The sequence below is a fragment of the Suricata suricatta genome, chromosome 7 (assembly GCF_006229205.1).
Source record: "Suricata suricatta isolate VVHF042 chromosome 7, meerkat_22Aug2017_6uvM2_HiC, whole genome shotgun sequence".
Classification (NCBI taxonomy): Eukaryota; Metazoa; Chordata; class Mammalia; order Carnivora; family Herpestidae; genus Suricata; species Suricata suricatta.
In genome coordinates, this window is record NC_043706.1 from 110,875,267 (window position 1) to 110,897,038 (window position 21,772).

At 38.9% G+C, this 21,772-nt stretch overlaps 1 protein-coding gene and 1 non-coding gene across 11 annotated transcripts in view; one reads left to right on the forward strand and one right to left on the reverse strand.

The window, feature by feature from the left end:
* The window catches only part of PTPRK (protein tyrosine phosphatase receptor type K), a 549,193-nt gene that overhangs the window by 500,690 nt on the left and 26,731 nt on the right, over positions 1–21,772 (reverse strand). The gene's annotated exons all lie outside the window — the stretch shown is intronic.
* LOC115297249 lies at positions 20,255–20,361 on the forward strand. The gene has a single exon (XR_003911352.1). It is a non-coding gene; the product is annotated as a U6 spliceosomal RNA (small nuclear RNA).

Here is a 21,772-nt window from a genome sequence, read left to right on the forward strand (position 1 = left end):
AAATGTGATTTCCAAATTTTATGAAGAAGTCAGAGCAATCAAGAAAGCCAGGAAGAATAAAAATGTTTACCCATTTTGTGTGAAATTACTCTCACTAAAATTTGGAGGAAAGTAACATACTTATGACAAATAAAGCAAGCCAATTTTATTTCAGGAAAGAAGCTCACCAATTTTATTAAAGAAAATACACACAGTTAAGGAATCTCTAGCAGATGTAGCAGAGAAAGAGAGAGAGAGAGAGAGAGAGAGAGAAGGTAATAACATTTTCATAGTTGCATTCAACATTTACCACAAAGTTGCAATCTCTTTCCTATAAGCTATAAATTAAAGTCTAAAAGCTAAACTTCAAGAGAAGTAATCACCACAAATCAACAAATATTATTTAAAAGCACTGAAGAAAAGGCTGCACTCACCTAGTTCTTTCTAAAACACTCAGAAATGAAAAACCCTTTTGTGTAAAAAAACAGCTGATGTTTGTGATGTAAGCTTGACACACACAGAATGTATTCAAATACACAAGTTAGACACTGACAGTTTTTTTTTCCTATTAAGAATGAAGCAAAGTTGCTGATAATAAAGTTCCTGCCGAAAAACGCCCTCTTTTCACAGGTCTGCGAGAAGGGGCACAGCTCAATGTCGAGAGGCATCACAATCTCTCTTCTTGCCATCTTTCTTCAAATGCCATTGCCCCTGCCAGCAAAGGAAAGGCCTGGAAAAATCACGATGCACTCCCTAGAAAGGCATGTTTGACCATCACCTTCCTTAGCTGAAGCATGTGCTAACACTTCTTAAAAAATGAAAGAGGGGGCGTGGCACTCCTCACTACTTGGAATTGATGAGAGCAGCCAATATTTGGAGACAATGTTTTGATTTCGACGTTCCCTGGGAAAAAGGGTAAGACAGAGATTAAAGAGTTTACCACCCGCACGTTTTGCTTGCGGTTCACGGACTCCTTCCCACCTCACCCACATCTCTCCTCCCCACACCACTGTTTTCTGATAGCAACACGGGCGTCCACAGAACACTTTCACGTTTCCCTCCTCACTGGAGCCAGTCCAGAGCCCTCCTGTGTCTGAGCGTTGGCAGCTGTTACAGGACACATCCGCCCACCAGAGGGAGAGGCCTGTGGTGGGGTGTTCGCCCCCCACGTGCACTGCCTTGCCCCTGGAGTTCTGCTGGGTACTTAGCATACGTGTGCTGGAGCAGGTGGAGTGGGTCTCCAGGCATCTATCTCCTCAGGAACGTGGGATGCAGGTATTCAAAGAACCCTAACATGACCTTTATCGTGATAAAGGTAAACAAAATAATGCTACAAAACACGAATGTAGAGACAGGCCATTTTGCATTCTTAAGATATCTTTGTCACTCCAGGGGAGAAAGGATCTCAAATACGTGTGGGGTTCGGATGGTTTGTTTTTGAGAAAAACGAAAGATCACTAACTGTGCCCTGGATTCTGTTACGTAAAACATTTTCATAGTTGCTTTGTTTTTCATTTGCCCTCCCCCCAAAGCAAAGTACTATGATAGCTAGAAAAACATGTTTTCCAAAAAAACACTAACTTGCTGACAAAGTAAGGAGTGCTTACAGTTGTAGGCCTCCTTATACTGCTGGGAAATACAACTCCTAGGATGTGAACTCAGCTGCTGTTCCCGAGCACTTCCTTTGCCTGGATGAACAGGTGAGTGGGGCATTGAGCTCCCCACCAGCCTCCCTGTGGCTTCCTCCCAGCTTAGTCCTCTTTACCCAAGGCAGCCGGGTCCTCACTCCTTCCTGAGAAGCTACCAGAGAAAGCCAGATATCCTCAAGGGGTAAAAAGAGGTGGGTCGGAGCATGGGGTACAACCTCGGCAAACACATACTATACCAGAGTGGACCTGGGATTGGCAGGAACTTGTTGGGTGACTTGCCCACACTCTAAGCTCCAGAAGGCTTCTGCTCCTGCACAGTGTTAGGGACGTGCTCAAGGGTCCAGCTGCTCACTAGGGCTTTACCTCCCCTGCGTCAGTAAAACTGTACAGCTCTGGTGATTAGTCACTGCAACAAATTAGATGTCTCCGATGTATTAAAAAAAGTCCACATTTTACTTCTGAAAGGATGATGGTACTTAAATACTAGTGGGAAAAACAGTCATCCTGGCCATCCTCAGGTAGATGTTCTCAGAACACCATCTTCCTCCAAGTTCCTGTTTACAAACTACACAAGGTCATAAAGTCTCAACTAACTCAATCCCACTGTCCAAACTCCACTGTAACAAAATCCACCTTAATTATAGTGTTGACACATATGAGTGGTCAAACCAACCTGGCCCAGGGCCTCTTTGTAGTAAACAGAGTGGAGGTGGGTAATTTTTAATTTCAGTAGAGTAGTTGTGAAAGAGTAGGTGTCACATACAGGTTTTCTCTCTGTTTTCCTGTAAAAAATATGCTTTCTCTGGGTAGACAGTAGTGCAGTCTAGGTAGGATTTGAAAGGGGAATGATAAGCAACTGTTAATTGCTCAGTGAAGACAGAACTAAAGGGAGAGAAAGTTTTTATTTTCTCTTGGCACTCTACTAAATTAAGTGCCTTAATTTTACTGAATGCTATTTATTTTCAGGACGCCTGGATGGCACAGTTGATTAAGGGCCTGACTCTTGATTTAGGCTCAGGTAATGATCTCATGGTTATAAAAATGGAGCTTCACATTGGGCTCTGTGCTGACAGCACAGAGCCTGCTTGGGATTGTGTCTCCCTCTCTCTGCCCCTCACCCATGGGTGCACACATGTGTTCTCTCTCTCTCTCAAAGTAAATAAATATTTTAAAAAGTACTATTTATGGGGGTGCTTAAGTGGCTCAGTCAGTTGAGCATCCGACTTCAGCTCAGATCATGATCTCACAGTTCACGAGTTTGAGCCTTGTGTTAGGTCAGCTCTGTGCTGACAGCTCAGAGCCTAGAATCTGCTTCAGATTCTGTATCTCCCTCTCTCTCTGCCCCTCTCTTCCCCCCAAAGTAAATAAACATTTTATATATATATGTGTGTGTGTGTGTATATATATATATATATATATATATATATACACTATTTATTTTCCCTACTAATTAGAGCTCCTATATTCTGTCCTGTGGTTAAAATACATTTCGGTATTCTGGAAATAGTCCAAGAAAACTACCTGAGGCCACCTACTATGAAAACCAAATTCAGTGGCTTTCTCAAGCTTTCAGCCTCCCTTGGCCTTCTCCCCCACCACCTTCTCTCTGTTCTTACCTTCCACACTGCTGGCTATGAATCACATGAAGCATTTCCCAACCCCCATCTTCCCTCCAACCTCAGGCCAGGGTTCTTTCTTTCTTCCCATCCCTCCCTCAAGGAGCTGGTCTGCTTTCAGTTCTACAGACAGTCTGTGGCTGACACCCAGGAGCCGTCGCCTGGCCTCCCTCATTTCCCTCTCACTCCTGTACTTTCAGGTGCCTGCGGAACATCTCACTAGATGTCAGCTAAAACCTGACATGCGAAAACCTGAGCTCATCTCTCTTATAAGCAAGTTATAAGCAAGTGTTTGCAAGTTTCTTGTAACTCTCCATGTTGCCTCTGTCTCCCAAAATCCCCTAGGCTCAGACATTTCAAATTATGTTTGACTCCTCCCTCTTCCTCATTCTCAACATCCAACCTGTCTACTGACTCAGCCATTTCCAATTCTACCATACCTTCCTGATCTATCCTCTTCTCTTCATTCTTAAATGGCCTTCCAGCACAACATTTATTCCTTGCACATGAATGAACAGTAAGTCCCGGGCCCACCCACCCTCCTCAGTGTCCTCTACTATACTGAATTGTCAGAATAACTGCACAAAATACAGTAGGTAGCTTACAGATCAGTCTAACGCCCATATTTTACTCATGAAAACAAAGGCTTGAAGAGGCTTCCATATCTAGTTGGAGAAGGAGTCAAGGCTATAAAGCACAGGGCTCATGGCTTCTAGTCCAGTATTCTATCCACAGTATCAGGGTGCTTTCCAATGTCACATCGACCTCCCATGGCCAATGCCCACTCCAACGTCTTCATGTATCTCACTATACAAGGCCTAAAATCTTATACTGTACCATTCAAGCCCTTAAAAATACTTCTGCTGCTTCTCAAAATTCACTTTTTTCCTCCATATATATATATATGGGACTAGGGACACACTTTCTACATGATGGATTAATTCATGACTCTCCTATTCCCTAGACACCATTTGCAATACTGTATTGCAGGGATTGTGGTATCTAGGCCCCCTCTATTGAGAAAACATTTCATATCTTTTTCTCCTCCAGTCCTAATATATATATATATATGAGAGAGAGAGAAAGAAAGAGAGAGAAAGAGAGTGTGTGTCTGTGTGTGTATAAGCCAGGGAGAGAAGCAGAGAGAGAGAGAGAGAGAGAGATAATCTTAAGCAGGCTCTATGCTCAGTGCATGATCCCACAAGTCTGGGATCATGACGTAAGCCGAAATCAAGAGTTGGATGCTCAACCAACTAAAGCCACCAAGGAGCCCCAAAATTCACTTTTTTTTTTTAAAGTTTACTAATTTATTTTGAGGGAGGAGGATCAGAGAGAGAGAGAGAATCCCAAGCAGGCTCTGCACTGCCAGGCTCAGATTCACAAACCGTAATCTCATTTAATCTCATGACCTGAGCAGAAGTCAGACACTTAACCAACTGAGCCACCCAGGTGCCCTCAAATTTGCTTATTACTCATCATTATAGCCCTCTTCCCTAATACCATATAACATCAACATAACTTTGAACCCCACTGCTGGTTCAGTGTACATACAACACAATAAGCACAGATAATTTTGATACATAATTAACTCCTGACAACAATTTTAAGAAAAATACAGCAGTCGAATAAGCTTGCATTTCTAATTCAAATTTCAAAGAGCAAAAATTTTAAAGCCCTAATTACAACTTACTTTTGAAGTAATTTTGAAAATGTATTTTCATCATGTCACACATATTCTTTAGTTTTCTAGCATTAAAATTAAAGATCTAGCCAATTACATTAAGTTCACCTGTTCACGGGCCACTTATCTTATGCCCATTTACCAATGGTTTTGCCAAGAATTAGAATATCAGATCCTTTAGCATTTTAAAAATTTGCAAAAGTACATATCAAATGCATTGCGTTTTTATTGCCTTATAGTGTTGGATACTTACAACACACAAAAATCCTCAAGAGACTAACCGATCCAGATCTTGAGACAGTGGGCTGAGAAAAGATGAAGGACTAGGGACACACTTTCTACATGATGGATTAATTCATGACTCTCCTATTCCCTAGACACCATTTGCAATACTGTATTGCAGGGATTGTGGTATCTAGGTCCCCTCTATTGAGAAAACATTTCATATCTTTTTCTCCTCCAGTCCTAAATGTCTCCCTCTCCCTTGACCTGATTCAATAATTATGCCTCAAAAAAAATAATAATTATGCCTCAGTTGCCTTAGAGATACTCTGATCACATTACACCCTTTCAGTTCATTTGTTTTAAATGATAAAATAACATTGTTAACTTGGTGAGAACTAGTCCTCAATTTCTGCCAAGAATTTCTATAAATATACATTTCAAGAATCTTCAACAAGATTTACATACTTTCAGGAATTTGGTCTTAAAGGTATTTTCTCTCTTCCAGTACAATATAGCATCCTATTTTCCAGAAGTCAAGCACTCAGTAAAGGCCTGTTCACTAACTCAGAAGGCGGGGTTCTATGCTGGACCATCTGGATGCTGTGTATTTTCTTCTCAAAATTTAATTCTGTTCGAATCAAAGTGTTCTCAAGAAAATAAAAATGTGTAAAAATACATGAATAAATAAATCATGCTTACATGGATTTTAGGCATTAGCGCAAATTAGCAATCTACAAGGTTTCTTTATTTTATTTTCTTTATTTTCTTTCTTTATGTTTCTTTATGCTTTTAACGCTCCCCCTTAGGTACAGGAAGCACATTCTTGCTTTCTTCAATGGAGAAGACTGATTCAAGGACCCTAATAAGACCTGTGCTGGATGATGTTAGATAATACAACTGACCCTTGAGCGGCATGGGTTTTAACTATATGAGTCCACTTATACATGGATTTTCTTTTTTGACAAATACAGTATGGTCCTGTATTTTCTCTTCCTCAGGATTGTCTTAATAGTCTTTTGGCTCACTTATTGTAAGAATAGAGTACATAATAATATACAAAATATATGCTAAGCAATTGTTTATGTTATTGATAAGGCTTCTAGTCAACAGTATATTAGTAAAGTTTTGGGGGTGGCAAAAGTTATACATGGGTTTTCCATGACACTGGGGGATCAGCACCCCAACTGCTGTGTTGTTCAAGGGTCAGCTATACACCTCAGCCTTAGGAAAACGTGAAGTACCAAATGAAATGCCTTGTAACTCAGCCTGTAGGGAAAACTGACAATCTTGTGGCCCAGCTCTATCTCCCTTTCTTCATAATTCAAACAATATATATTTGTTTTTAGCCCCAATGTATTGCTTTAAGCTACTCTGACGTGGGAACAAAGCTAAAGAAAATCCCGACTGTGAATGGTGTTTGGCCAGTAGATGAGAAATAAGAGGAGAAGGAGGTGGAGAATGAAGATTGGAAACACTGACCAGTTTAACATGAAGTGTATACATCAGAAGGCACGAAGAGAAACACACTGTGGGAGACAGGCTGGCTCAACAGAAACGCTACGGATGAACTACCAAGGTGGGCATTTTTAGGTACTGAGTGCTTACATCAAAGTAATAAAAGCAAACAAACAAACAGCCAAATCACAGAAAAGCAGGCTCTTTCAAAAGCCACCAGTGTGCCACTTCAGTTAGTGAAGGTTTTGCTGCTGAGGGACACCCATGAATAACAACAACAAAAAAGGGTATGAGAGAATACAGAGAATCCCTAGTGTCTGCAATCAACAAGACATCAATTGTTCTTGGTTGAATGGCTTATTCTGGGAATCCTTCTGACAGGAGAGATCAGATAGCGTCTGTCTCTTACAAGCAAAGGCATTAAGCCAATGAACAGTTCTCATTATTCCAGACAACAACAGATGAAGTCAGAGCAAGGAGGAACCAGGTAGTATAGCCTACCCATAAAAACACTTGGCGCATCCACACCATGCATTTTTCAGAGCTGAGCCAATTTAGCACTCCTTACAAACATGATTCTTAACCAAAATAAAACTTTACTAATCTGAAGTCTGCTTAGTAAGTATTTAGATTTAGGCCCTCAATAGTATAGTAATGCCATCAACACTGAGTCCAGCAAAGTGTCTTTTCATTTTTAAATGTTTGGGCAATGTATTACATTACCAAGGACTACAAGAGTAGTATTTTTCTGCCATTACATTTTTATTCTATTGACTCATTTATATCGGTTTTCCCACCACCTAGAGTGCTTAAAGGCAAAAAAGCCAATGTCTTTCATAAAAATAGTATAATTCAAAAGTAATATAATTCTGATTTTTCACTTCCTTTCTGTTCTCTTCTCTTCCTTGAACATTATGAATTAGCATAGTGTTAACCTCCTCTTTTTTTAAGTTCACTTATTTATTTTGAGACAGAGTGATTGCTCATGTGTGCATGAGTGGAGGAGGGGCGGGGGGTGCGGGGGTGGGGGGAGAATCCCAAGCAGGCTCCACATTGACAGCACAGGGGTTTGATCTCATGAAACAAAAGATCATGACCTGAGCCAAGATCATGACCTGAACCAACATCAAGAGTCAGACACTTAATGGACTGAGCCACCTAGGCACCCCAGCACAGTTGCGTGTGTGTGTGTGTGTGTGTGTGTGTGTGTGTGTGTGTGTGTTTTAAGTTTTCATTTAAATAATCTCTACACCCAACATGGGGCTCAAACTCACGATCCCAAGATCAAAAGTTGCATGCTCTTCCATCTGAGACAGCCAGGCACCCCATGAATTAGCACAGTTTAAGTATAATAATGAGCCTAACTCTACTTCTGAGTATCCATTTATTCATCAAGATGAACAAGGATACACACACACACACACACACACAGAGATAGTAATGGAAATCTAATGTACTAAAGGCAATCACACTTTTCCCTAAAAGTGACTAGACACTAGGCTGTGCATTCAATGTCATTTTGCACACAATCATGGCTGCCACCTGAAGAGTCAGTCCTAAATAAAATCTCTGTACTCTATCATCACACAGCGCCTGCAACTACTTTAGAATTATAGCGTAATTAAACTGAAACTCTAATTACAAATACTAGGCAAATGTGATATGAAACATCCTTTATTATCACAGGGCAATTATGTCTCAGTTTGCCATTGTCCTCTAATGTGTATAAATTTTATCTTTTTATAAAAATAATGGAGCACAGATTTGGTAATGACAGCCTGGGCCGGATGTCCTGGTAATTTCCAGGGTCAGTCATTTCCTTTTCAATTTATTTCCCCTCTTCAGGGCTCTGTTATATATCCCTGGTGTACCTTGATTCCTCAGAACGTATCTTAACTACTGATTAAAGTGTCCTTCAAATACAGTAACTGGTGAATCCCAGATATACACGTTACAATTGCCATGTTTATCAAAGAAAACAAACATTTAGTATTAGTGGGCTTATCCATCACTTTTGGTCTTAAGTTATTTCCAAGGCAGTAAAAGGAGGTTTAATAAGCAGTACTTTTTCAGCAAACCTGTATTTTCACCAAAGTGGGTTTCAATTCCACTAGCCTTTCTTTCTACTTCATACTACAGCCCTAACAGTAAATGCTTAGCGACATTTTAAACTCCCAACAGTAAAATTAACATAAAATTAATATTTTTTGGAAAAGTTATGCTTTCTATTACTATTGAGGTTAGACTCAATCCTGTTTATAACCTTTTAGTTAAATTTTCAAATGAATAATTAACCTTCAATAAACATACGTCTCCAAGCTTCAACAAATTAACAACTAAATAGTAGGTATAACAAACTTGAGTAAGACTGAATCTGTGCTGTGAATTTCATTGTTAATGAGTCAGTTATCAAATAATAATAACAATACCTATATGTTCCCATGCTCAGTAAACTGAATAAAGAAAATCTTTCGAGTAATCCTCTGCAAGGTAATAAGGCACATGTAAATGACTTTTTGTTATTGCTTTATTCAAAAAGAAGTGCTGAGGTGCCTGGGTGGCTCAGTCAGTTAAGCGGCTAATTTTAGCTCAGGTCATGATCTTCCAGTTCATGAGTTCAAGCTCCATGTCAGGCTCCACACTGACAGCTGGGAGCCTGGAGACTGCTTCAGATTCTGTGTCTCCCTCGCTCTCTGCCCCTCCCCCACTCACATTTTGTCTCTGTCTCTCAAAAATAAATAAATGTTAAAAACATTAAAAATAAATCAATAAAAAACAAAGTATTAAGAAAATAATGCATTATACTTCTCAAATGCAAAAAGAGGCAATGGAAATTACCCCCATTTATATTTTTTCTACTAATACTGTCCTCTAAAATAAATTGAATTAGCATAGTTTATTCAAATCAAATCACATTTTTCAACTCAGTACTTTCCTTCCTTTCAGAAAATACAAATAAATCCACAACCCTAACCACTGTAATTTTAATTTGCTTCAAAATACATACAAACCTCATAAAAATTAAATTTCCATTTTAACAAGCAAACAATCTCAACAGAATGCTCACAGGATCCAAAGCATTAGAGTGGAATCTCTAAATGCACAATAAAAAGGAAGAATGATGTACATATAACAATGTCAATTATGTGAAGTTTGAAAGCTGCCAGCAAGTCAATGTAAGACACGTAATTATAATTCAACTACTATATGATTAGGAAAATTTTCAGAAATACCTAATAGGCTATAAAAATGTTAACCTATGGTTTTGTTGCAATGAACCCAAAATGATATTTTTTAAATAACTTAGGTAATGACATTCTAAATACAGAACCATTGTTTATAATAGCACATCACACATTTATCGTCTGGTTCTAAGAAAACAACCAAAATTCATGCTACTTAGTCTCCATTCAGTTCTGCTACCATTCTACTAATTCCCTTCACTGAGGGAAAAACAAGAGTGGAAAGGAGAAAACTTGCCTGGCATCCGATATAACATCATCTCATAAAGATCCATATAATTAAAATGTTATATCTAATAAATCAGTCACTGGATCGTTCTACTTAACACTGAACTGAACACTAAAAATATGCAAAATAGTAGATTTCAAGTGCACTCGTCATACATGCACAAATGATAATTACAAGAGGTGATGACAGGTTAATTAGCTTGACTGTTGTAATCATTCCACTACGTATATGTGTATCAAATCATGTTATACACTTTAAGTATATAGAATTTTATTTAAAAATATATTGATAAAGGAAAAAATGCCTATGTACACACACATAAATAATACCTCCTCCGTGGCAAACATTATCATTACAAAAACAAGGTCGCATTTGTGTAGAGGAGACACAGAACTACCTTACAGGTGCTGCCACAATAAATAAAATAAAGTAAAACAAAAGGAGAAAGAAAAAATAAAAGGACTATCAGGGCTCCCAGGAATAGCTGCATCAGTGAGGGATGCTCGTAAACAAAGGGAGAGCCTGGGGGGTAATGGAGAGTTCTTCAAGGGGACCACACTGGTGGTAATCACTACTGAAAGACTACGGAAGCAGAGGAGGGAACGTGACTGGGTCCCAGAAGAAACAGAATGTTACGCCTCCTGGAAGCATGTTATCAAAGAATAAATTAACAATAATCAGACAAGCAATAATGGAAAATACCTTCCAGGAATGAAACATAACCCGCAGCTTTTCTTGAGCCCTGAACATACTTTTTAAAAATCTGTGTACCATTGTCTTTATCATTTCATCTTTTTAAGAGCCAGAAGACAGGTCTTATCAATGGCTTTAAGTAATCCAACTTAGGGAGCAGCCTGGCAGAGTTAGCATTTGCACTAAGTTTAATGAGGCTCTAGCGTCTACACTTATTCCATTACTTTGAATTCTGTGACAAGATCAACAAGTGCCTGCCCCTGACCTCCAAAACAATGTGCCACATATTTGTTTTTCTCACTAACGTCAGTATTCATTTGGGGACAGAGCATGCCTAATGTGAATGAGGAAGGATTCTGTCCAACTATTAGGATTTTTAAGTATTGTAGAAAGTCAGTGCTTTTCTTGTATCTTTAGTCTCTTTATCAATGAATCTTTCTTTATCCAGAGTAGCTGTGAACCAAGTCTACCCAAAAAAGGGAAGGGGATTATGTGAGAATTCTGCCTATAAAGACAAGAGATATTCTCAGGAGTACTGAAACTAGTTACAACCCAACAAAGACACATCTCCTAAAGCAGGCAACTTGCACTGGTTTCAAGGGAAGGATATACCCAATGCATAAGTTTCTTATTACTATCTTCCATCCTATGTGCCAGATACCGTGCTAAGCATTCTACATGCATTACATCACTCTAAGGTAGGTACTGTTATCAGCTCCATCTAGATGAGCTAATTGAATATTTAATATCTTCTTCAAAGTTGCACACTTAATACGTGATAGAGACGAAATATGAGTGGCAATGGGAGAGACTGAATAATAGCTAGGAATTTATTCCAATAATACAGGGAGTAAATTGACAATGGGTTGAAATACGGTGAAAGTAAAAAAAAAAATTAAAAGGATCAAATAAAAACTTGGTAATTAAAGGATTTAACTAATTAAATAGAGACTGTGTTATTAAAATGCTATTAAATGTGTTATTAAAATGTAATTTTATTTTTAAGATTATAATAAACCTGGTACAGTTGTAAATGGTGAAACATATTGATACTGTCAATATAAATGTGGAATATCCATTGAGGAAACAATTATGAAATTACATTTTAAAATATTAAAATATTCTGGTTTACTTTTTTAATTTTTTAAAAATGTTTTTTAATATCTGTTTAACTTGAGAGAGAGAGACAGAGACAGAGTGTGAGTGGGGGAGGGGCAGAGAGAGAGGGAGATACAGAATCTGAAGCAGGCTCAAGAGCTGTCAGCACAGAGCCCGACGCAGGGCTCAAACCCACGAACCGTGAGATCATGACCTGAGCCAAAGTCGGGTGCTAAACTGACAGAGCCACCCAGGTGCCCCTCATCTTTTTCTTGATAATCAAACTTTTAAAAATTAACCCAGGAAATACTACTCAAAATATACTTGTTATTTTTAATTGTTTAAAAAATCTCAAAGATATGAAAAGAAACCTAAATATTTAACATAAGCTCAATGGTAAACCTAAACTGCAGTACAAATGCATATATTATGCAGGTCTGTATAACAAATATAAATAAAATATTTAGGGGAAAAATCATGTATTTATTTGATGTATTAATTGGGCAAAAAGCAGAAGATAGTATTGTATCTGTGCTGTGATTACAACTACTGGGAATAATTTACATATAAGAGAGAAGAAATTAATACACACAAAAAATAATATGAGAGGATTATCAGTTTAGTTGTAAATGACTAAAATTGAACCCAAACTAGCTTAGGCAAAAGGAGAAACACTTTGACTTATGGAATCAGAAATGTTGAATAATTAAACCAAAAATATGCAGGGAAAAAGCTCCTTCTCATAAACAGTTGAGTTAAAAAAACAAAAATTCAACTGAGTAAATTTAAAAGGTCTAATTAGCTTTATTCAACAATTCATGAATCAGGCAGCATCCAATCTAGCAGACAGAAAGACTAGTATAGACAGAAGGAAGCAAGAACAAGGAAATTAGGCAAAAAAGTGGGCTGGTTATTGCAAGGTTACTTTTCTTTAGGGGATGCCAAAGTCTATAAGGCAGATTACCTAACTAACGCTGATCAGAGGGTTCCTGGTTGACTGGTTTAAGATTCCATTTCTGGTACAGCCAGGAACTGTAACTAAGTTTTGGTCTGGTGACATGATTTGTTTTGGTGACATGGTTTGGTACAATAAGCAACTCCAGTTTAGGTCTGGTGTCTTGCTTTTAACAATTGGAACCAGGGATTTTTAACATGGCAGGGAATCTCCAGGCCCTCTTGCAAATACATTTCTGCTGCTTTCTCCACATGACAGAAAAGATGAATCCCACAACTTTTCTCATTTTAAATCTTAAAATCTTCTCTACCTATTAGAAAACTACTTCCTCGGTCTGTTGAAGAATCCTAGGGTAATAAGAAACAAGTGTTGGGGATGCTGTGGCCACAAAGGAACCCTCTTGCACTATTGCTGAGAATGCTAACTGGTGCAGCCACTATGAAAAACAGTATGGAGGCTTCTCAAAAAATTAAAAATAGGACTACCCTATGATCCAGGAGCCACACGACTGGGTATTTAGCCACCAAAATTACAAAAACATTAATTCAAAGGGATATCTGCACTCCTATGTTATTACAGTATTATTTGCAATAGCCAAATTATGAGAACTGCCCAAGTGTCCATAGATAGATGAATAAAGAACATGTGGTATGCACATGCACGGGTGTGTTGCGCGCGCGCGCACACACACACACACACACACACACACACACACCCTGGAATATTACTCAGCCATAAAAAAGAGTGAGATTTGCAACAGTATGGATACAGCGAGAGAGTATAATGTTAAGCAAAGTAAGTCAGTCAAAGAAAGCAAAATACCATGTGGAATTTAAGAAACAAATGACCAAAGGGAAAAAAAGAGACAGAGAGAGGGAAAACAAGAAACAAACTCTTCACTACAGAGAACAAACTGATGGTTCCCAGAAGGGAGGTGGGTAGGGGGATGGAGGAAATAGGTGATGAGAATTAAAGAGTACACTTACAGGGTGAAAAAAATAAAAATAAAATAAAATTATTAAAAAGAAATAAAACACTTAAGAGTGGCTGGGTGGCTCAGTCAGTCAAGCATCAGACTCTTGGTTTTGGCTCAGGTCATGACCTCACAGTTCATGAGTTCGAGCCCCACATCAGGCTCTGTGCTGGCAGTGCAGAGCCTGCTTGGGATTCTCTCTCCTTCTCTCTCTCCCCCTCCTCCAATTGCTCTGTCTCTGTTGCTCTCAAATCAAATAAAAATAAACTTAAACAAAAAAAGAAGAGAAAAAAAAGGAAAAGAAAAGAAAACATTTATATCTTAGAGGGGGAAAAAGGAATCCTAGGGTAGGGCTCTTATTTTCCTAGTGTAGCTCAGCTACCCAACACCTGGATAAAGGAAGGCAGGACACTTAGTTGAAAGTTCTTCTAAGACAGATACAATGAGGCAGTGTAGCTTGCCAATGCAAAATCTGGACACTATTATCAGAATGGGGAATCAATGCTGGACATTAACAAACCACAGCTGCCTACTCTAGGCTCCAAGATAATATGACATGTGAAACCTAAGCAAAAGCAGATAATTATCTTTGAAACATGTTGTGTATTTTGACGTTGTGAATTATTAGAAATATAATCGTGGTCTTCATCCTTGTTTCTGGCACCGAACTTCAAAAAAAACCCTTGGAATTTCCTAAGTGATAACAGCAATAAAAGTGTCTTGATGTTTATAAAAATCCCTTTCAACCACACCTGAGTTGATGTTAATGAGCTCACCTTTGGAAAGTTCCTCAAGATGGGGGCTAGTTGCCTGGAGAACCAACCCTGCGTTTGGACGGTTGGAACTTTCAGTTCCACACCTCACCACCTCCAGGAAGGTGAGAGAAGGGCTGGAGGTTGAACCAATGACCCAATGTCACTGATTCAATCAACCACTCCTCTGTAATGGAACCTCCATAAGAACCCAAAAGGATGATGTTCAGAGAGCTTCCAGGTAGTGAGCATGTGGAGATTCAGGGAGGGTGGCAAGCCCAAAGAACACAGGGCTTCTTGTCCCTTTCCTCCAAACCTTGCCCTTTGTTTTTCTTCCATCTTGCTGTTCTTGAATTATACCCTTTTATAATAAACTTGTAACCCTATGAGTCAAATGTTTCTCGAGTTCATTGAGCCCCTCTAGCAAATTAATCAAATATACAAAGGAGGCTGTGGGAACCTCCCCTCTCTAGGTGGTTGGTCAGAAGCAAAGGTGACAACCAAGACTTGCGACTGGCATCTGAAGAAGTGGGGGCAGTCTTATAGGACCAAGGCCTTAACCTATGAGATCTCATGATACCTCCAAGTAAAAAGTATCAGAATTGAGTTAACTGCTTGGTGTTGTTGAAAGAAACACATACGCAAACTGGTGTCAGAATCAGATTGCTAGATAATTCCAAGCAAAACCTACTTAAATACAGAGAAAAACCTATTACAGTTAGTTTCAGCAACAGGTAACACAGATTTAGCATTTCTGGGAGTTAGTTTTGAGGGGATGAGGTTCAAGAAGAAAATCATTATACCTATCTTCGAGTAGTGCTATTGATGTTTTTCAATAAATAAATTTAAATGTCATTTAATTATCAGGGTGCCTGAGTGGCTCAGTCACTCGGCTCAGGTCATGAGCTCACAGTTAGTGGGTTTGAGCCCTGCATTGGGTTCTGTGCTGACTATTCAGAGCTTGGAGCCTGCTTTGGGTTGTGTCTCCCTCACTCTCTGCCCCTCCCCCACTCACACTCTGTCTCTGTCTCTCTCTTAAAAATAAACATTAAAAAATTTTAAATACAAATGTCATTTAATTATTTAAAATCTGATAAAAATTCTTAAAATAAAAGTGATTTTCAGCTATAACAAAAACATAGTAATTATTTTCTTTGACTTTTCACTGGCAACTAGAATGCTTTAAAATGAGAACTAGTTATGGACATAAAACAAAAATTTACACTTACACATAAAGCCATTGATCTCTAATCAAAAAGAAAAACTACTCTATATGAAAAAAAATCTCTTTCTCATAAGTTACATTCCTTTTTTATTGTAAATAAGCATGAGAAAAAAGCATGCTGAAAGAAAAGAACAATTCATGTGATTCTCGAATACACTTTCCACAAATCATATAGGCTTAGGGTTTTGAAAATATTTCCGCAGCAACGAATTTCAGTGCCATAAATTGAAGAATATACATTCAAGAATTAAATAAACTTATAAAGACAAATGTAACTTATACAGAAAAATGTCTCACTCTGAAAATGGAATACATTTCCTACTGAAATGGACACACAGAAATACAAAGATAACAAAGTGGTTCCATGATTGGGGGAAAAAATTTCATAAATCATTCCAAAGGCAGTTTTTTTTAGAGTTGTGCACATAAAGGAGAAAGTGCAATGCAAACTGCTATTTCTTTTATACCTGCTAAGAGTCCCACCCACAGAGCAGGTGATGGGTTAGTCCCTGAGCTGGGAGCAAACTTCACTAGGAAACAGTGCACACTCTCAAGCCTCTATCATACCAATAAGTGAAATAATATGAACATGGCTTCAGAAACTAAACCATGCTTATCATGTAACTCTCAATCATATAAAATTAAGATATAAAATATAAAAACCTATCAATGAAATATAATTTCATTATTTTTATGTGTCCTAGTATTTGCATCAAATTGCACTATTATATAAAAGGCACTTGACATTGCATACTAGTCTTCATTTAATTACATCCTAAATGGAGGATTAGGAAAGGAGTCCAAGTATTCGTTGTAAGTTTTATTTTCTTATACAACCTGCAAAATTACAAATTCATAGGAAGTGTTTAATAAGCTCAGAGGAAAGCTTTCTATTATTTCCCAGACCAATATACATATATTTTTTCAGGAAAAGTCCCACAACTTACCCTCAATGGTCACTGTATTGCATTTTTACCACTGCATGAATTCTTTAGGTTTACAAAGGCATAAGGTAGTATCTGCCATATTTTAAAGATTATTTTTAAACACGTAAGATACAAAACATATTTTTAGATAGTTAAAAAGTGCTCTATTAAAAAAGGAGGGGGCTCAATTCAGCAGTTAGAACCATCTTAGGCATTAACACTCACTTTCATTCTAAAACCTTTTTTTTCCCTCTCCATTTCCTCTTCCCTTCCTTCCCCAGAAATTCTCCACCAAAAGACAGCAGTCAGGAAAATACTACAAAAGCAGCCTTTAGCAGAAATAATGGGACTAATGCTGAAAAAAAAAAAAGGTGGGTTTTGCTATTATTTGAAAAGTTAATGCATGACAAGAAAAATCTTAACAGTGTTTGCTGACCCTGTTCATTCTGAGCCATGAAATTGCTTGAGCCACACACAGCAAATTACCAGCCGTGATAAGTGTAAGGGATTCTGCAGATGTATCATTCCTACACGGTGCAGCCCAAAGTGAACAGTCCTTGAACGCTGTGCACCAGAAAGAAGGTGGGTGCAGGAAAGGAGGGAAGGGAAAATGCCACAGGCAATATGTGATCACACCACCTAGGCCCACGAATTGAGATGCTCTATCTTCATGAGATCCAGTAGAGCATACTGGTTAACCACATGATTACATAATCACACTTCCAAGTGCGACTCTGGACTGTGTCATTTTTTGTGTGTGTGTGACCTTGAGCCAGGAGCTTAATCTCTCTGTGCCTCCAACCCTTTGTGTGCAAAATCCACATGTATTAGTCTATTAGGGCGGCCATGATAACATACTGCAGACTAGGTTGCCTAAACAAATTTATTGCAGTTCCAAAGGCTTGAAGTCCAAGATCAAGGTGCTGGCAAGGTTCTCCTGAGGCTTGTCTCCTCGACTGGCAAAGGGCTAACTCCTTTCTGTCCTCCCAGGGCATTTTTGTGCGTGTGCATGCATTCTTGCAGGTCCTTCTCTTCTTATAAGGACACTGGTACTGTGGGATTCGGACCCCACCCTTAAGATCACATTTAAACTTCGTTGCCTCTTTAAAGGTTCTGTCTCCAAATACAGCCACATTGAGGATTAGGACTTCAACATATGAATCAGGTTAGGGGGGGCATACAATTCAGTCTGTGAAAATGTATAACAATAACACCTACCTCAGAGGGTTGTGAAAATTAAATGTGTTCATTTACATAAAGAGTCTGGCACATGGGAAGTTCTATGTAAGTGCTTAACTATTAGGCTAAGCTCCATTAAATTTCCATTTCTAACAAGTACCCACAAATCACAGCATCAGGTGGATTAAAAACAGACACTTATAGTCTGTCTTTAAGATATCTTGTATTGGAATGGTGAGGTCTTTGAGGAAAATGTAGGACACATCTTGCTGAAAACATTTATCTCAATTCAAAACCTGGGTGGTTAATATAGAAATGTTAGTGGCTCCTAACCAGGAGCAAAACCAATATATGGGTTTGATTTTCTCACATTCCCAGTGGGACACAAAGGCTTTTTGTGTCTCAGGATTATGTGCTGATAAAGAATGGGGAAAGAATGTTTATGAGGAAGCAGACAAAAGCAGCCTGGCTCCCATGTATCCACACTTGGCAGCTATAATGTAGTTTGGGTTATACCAATAATTTCCAATTATTTTACCTGTGGTCAGTTCCCAAGCTGGAAAAGTGTGATGAGCACGTCAGGTCAATTTAAACAGACTCCGGTACTCCTGTGAACACCAAAGTCTACCACCAAAATCAACATTAGCCTTATTATACCTGATTGTTTTTTTCTCTTGTTACTTTTTCAGTCACCCTGCATGATCCTGGCTGGACCGCTACGTACCACAAACATGATGGATGCAAAAGAGAATGGTAGGTAGCAGCACGGACCAGGACAGCAAAAATTACAGCAAGCACAGGACGCTAGAAGCAAAGGCTGCGCGGTAACTTAATCGCCCAAACATTAAAGCAGGAAGAGAGCTAGGCGATGAAGCTTCCCCTGGGAATTGATTCACCAATGTTCCTGATTTCTTTCTTAATGAATTTAACATAATCTTCTAATTGTGAAAATCAGATCTATTACTCCCCTACCTCAAATCCTTTAATATCTTCAGGTTGCCTCCAAGATAAAGTCAATACTCCTTGGCCCAGGACCCAAGGGTTTCATACTCTAGCCCACATGGGTGGCTCATTGGTTAAGTGCCTGACTTCAGCTCAGGTCATGATCTCGTGGTTAGTGAGTTCGAGCCCCAGATCAGGCTCTCCGCTGTCAGTGTGGAGCTCACTTTGGATCCTCTGTCTCCCTCTCTCTGTCCCTCACTGTTCACATGCTGTCTCTTTCTCTCAAAAATAAACAAACATTTAAAAAATTAATATTTTTTAAATAAATAAATCCTCTTTGGGTCTCCCTTTACCCTATTAATTCCTGCACACCCTTAGAGCTCAACCCTTCCTAGGTGAATTTCTTCCTAGTTAAACTCCATCCACCCACCTCCAAATGAATGAGCAATATGCCTCCTCAGTGTGTTCCTACAAGGACAAAACCTAACACTATTATTGAATTCATCACACTGCAAATATTTAAGCCACTCCACTCCTCTTCATCTGGAAACTCCAAAGGTAAGACTTAACTTCATCTATGATGCTTTTTCCAACTTTTCCAGGTACAGCCAGTCCCCCCTGCTCCGCCCTCATCTGTCTTTTAGCACTTCCTGCCTAAGTGAGCTGTACCATTTATCAACATGTCCATTTCTCTCAACAGACAGGATGAAGCTGCTGGAGGTCAAGGTCTATACAGTACCTAACCAGGGTGTCCAGCATACAGCATACCTTCCTGCCTTAACACATATGTTGATATTACCAATGGTGAATGAGTAGAGTGTAGTTATTAGAACCTGCAATTTGGTGAATTTGCTTGAGGCTTTACGTTGAAGTTCAGTGTCACCATTTTTTAAAAATGATGGATTCATTGAATTAAATTAGATTTTTTATTTTAAAAAATAAGCTACATTCTGGTAAGTTTTGACAATGATTTCCTGTCAAAACACATCCCTTAAAACTAGTATATTATACTTTGGATAGTACAGATAGGACTTGGAAGTTTTCTGATCCACCAGAATTACAGTGTGTAAATAAGGAACAACTTTGAAACTGATGCCCAACAGCTGGAGCGCTCGGCAGGAGCCCGGAGTAAGAAAACACTTTTGTTTCCCCAGGGTGAAAGGTTAGAGCGAACACAATGGTACAACAGAAACAACAAAACAAGAAAAAAGGTTTACAGGATTTATCTTGACTCTTTGGGAACGAAAATAAAATATTACAAGCCTTCAATCGAAGTGGCACCATGCAGTCATGCAATCCAAAAGCATTTTAAAATCTGCCCACGATGTTTTCTAGTAAACATTTCCCAAAGAGCCTGCGCCTTGATTTATGTGCATGAAAGGGAATTAGAGTGTAGCTCCTACATTTTACAATTCACATTAAAAGTGTCATAATGGTGCTCGCTTCGGCAGCGCAGATACTAAAACCGGACCGATACAGAGAAGATTAGCATGGCCCCTGCGCAAGGATGACGCGCAAATCTGTGAAGGGTTCCGTATATTTTTTTAAAGTGTCATAATGCCCCAAAAATATGTGGAATATAAGAGTAGAGTTCCTATTTTTCTGACTTTAGTAAGCAGCCAAATGGTCAAATCTTGGCTATTCTGACCAAAAAAAAAGATTCTCAGTTCTCAACTTTCTGTGTGTCCATTTTCTAAGGCAATCCATTAATTTTTTTTAAATTTTACTTCTTTCTCCATATTTTACTACACTACATGCCAATTCAGTACAGTCAAAAAGAAGCTGCATGAGTGGAAGGGTGGATGAATACATACATACAAATGTATTTTTATATATTATAAAAAAGAGGAAGTTAACAGGGAAAGAACCTCAAAAATAATAAAGCTTATTACTCAAGGAAGCTAAAGTATTTGGAGAGAAAACCATTATGGAAAGGTGCCTGAGGGCAAGGACCCTGCTGTTTGGAACTGAAATGGGGAACTACTAAGTTTTCAATAGATACACATGTACAAATCCTTACACACATACCTTCAACTATAATTGAAAAATAAGAATATCCAGTCATAATGCCTAAAACAGAATTATGCAGGGGAAATGTAACAGGCAGACTTGTTTTTAAACTTTCAGGGTGGCAAAGGCCCAAAATACCCAACTGTAACATTCTCCAAGCTGGTAAATGTTACAGTTCAAACTGGGTGCGTGGGCAGCATTTCGCACCCTTCACCCTCACTATCCATCCCATCAGCAAGCCCCGTCATGCCTACTTTTAAACCACGTCTCCTACCTGTCCACTTCTCTCCCCGCTTACCCTCCACAGGTTGTCATACCTCACTTAGATTAGAAAGATGTCCTCTGGGGGTGCCTGGGTGGCTCAGTTGGTTAAGCATCCAACTTCAGCCCAGGTCATGATCTCACCATTTGTGGGTTCCAGTCCTGCATCTGCTTTCAGCACAGAACCCACTTCAGATCCTCCCTCTCCCTTTCTCTCTGCCCCTCCCCTGCTCATGCTCTCTCTCTCTCTCAAAACTAAATAAACATTAAAAAAAAAAAAAAGATGTCCTCCTAACTGCTCTCACCAAAATCCAAAATCCAGACAGCTCCCTCCTAATCATTTTTTGCACTACGTTGAGTAGCTTCCTTGAGTAATAAGCTTTATTATTTTATAAAATGAAAATCGTGACCTTCTCAGACTTTGGTTCCACTCTTTCCCTATAATAAAATCCCCACAATTACTAATAGTCAAGCTCCTCTTCACAGTTGCCCTCTTCTAGAATGAGGGACTACTGTTAGTTGCTAAAATACATTACATTCTCTCCAGTCCCCATTCAAGTTGTGCTCTTTGCCTAGAATGTTCCGCCCATATTCCTTCACATCAAGAATTTCTGGGTCACCTGGATGGCTCAGTCAGTTGGGCATTGGACTCTTGGTTTCTGCTCAGGTCATGATCTCACAG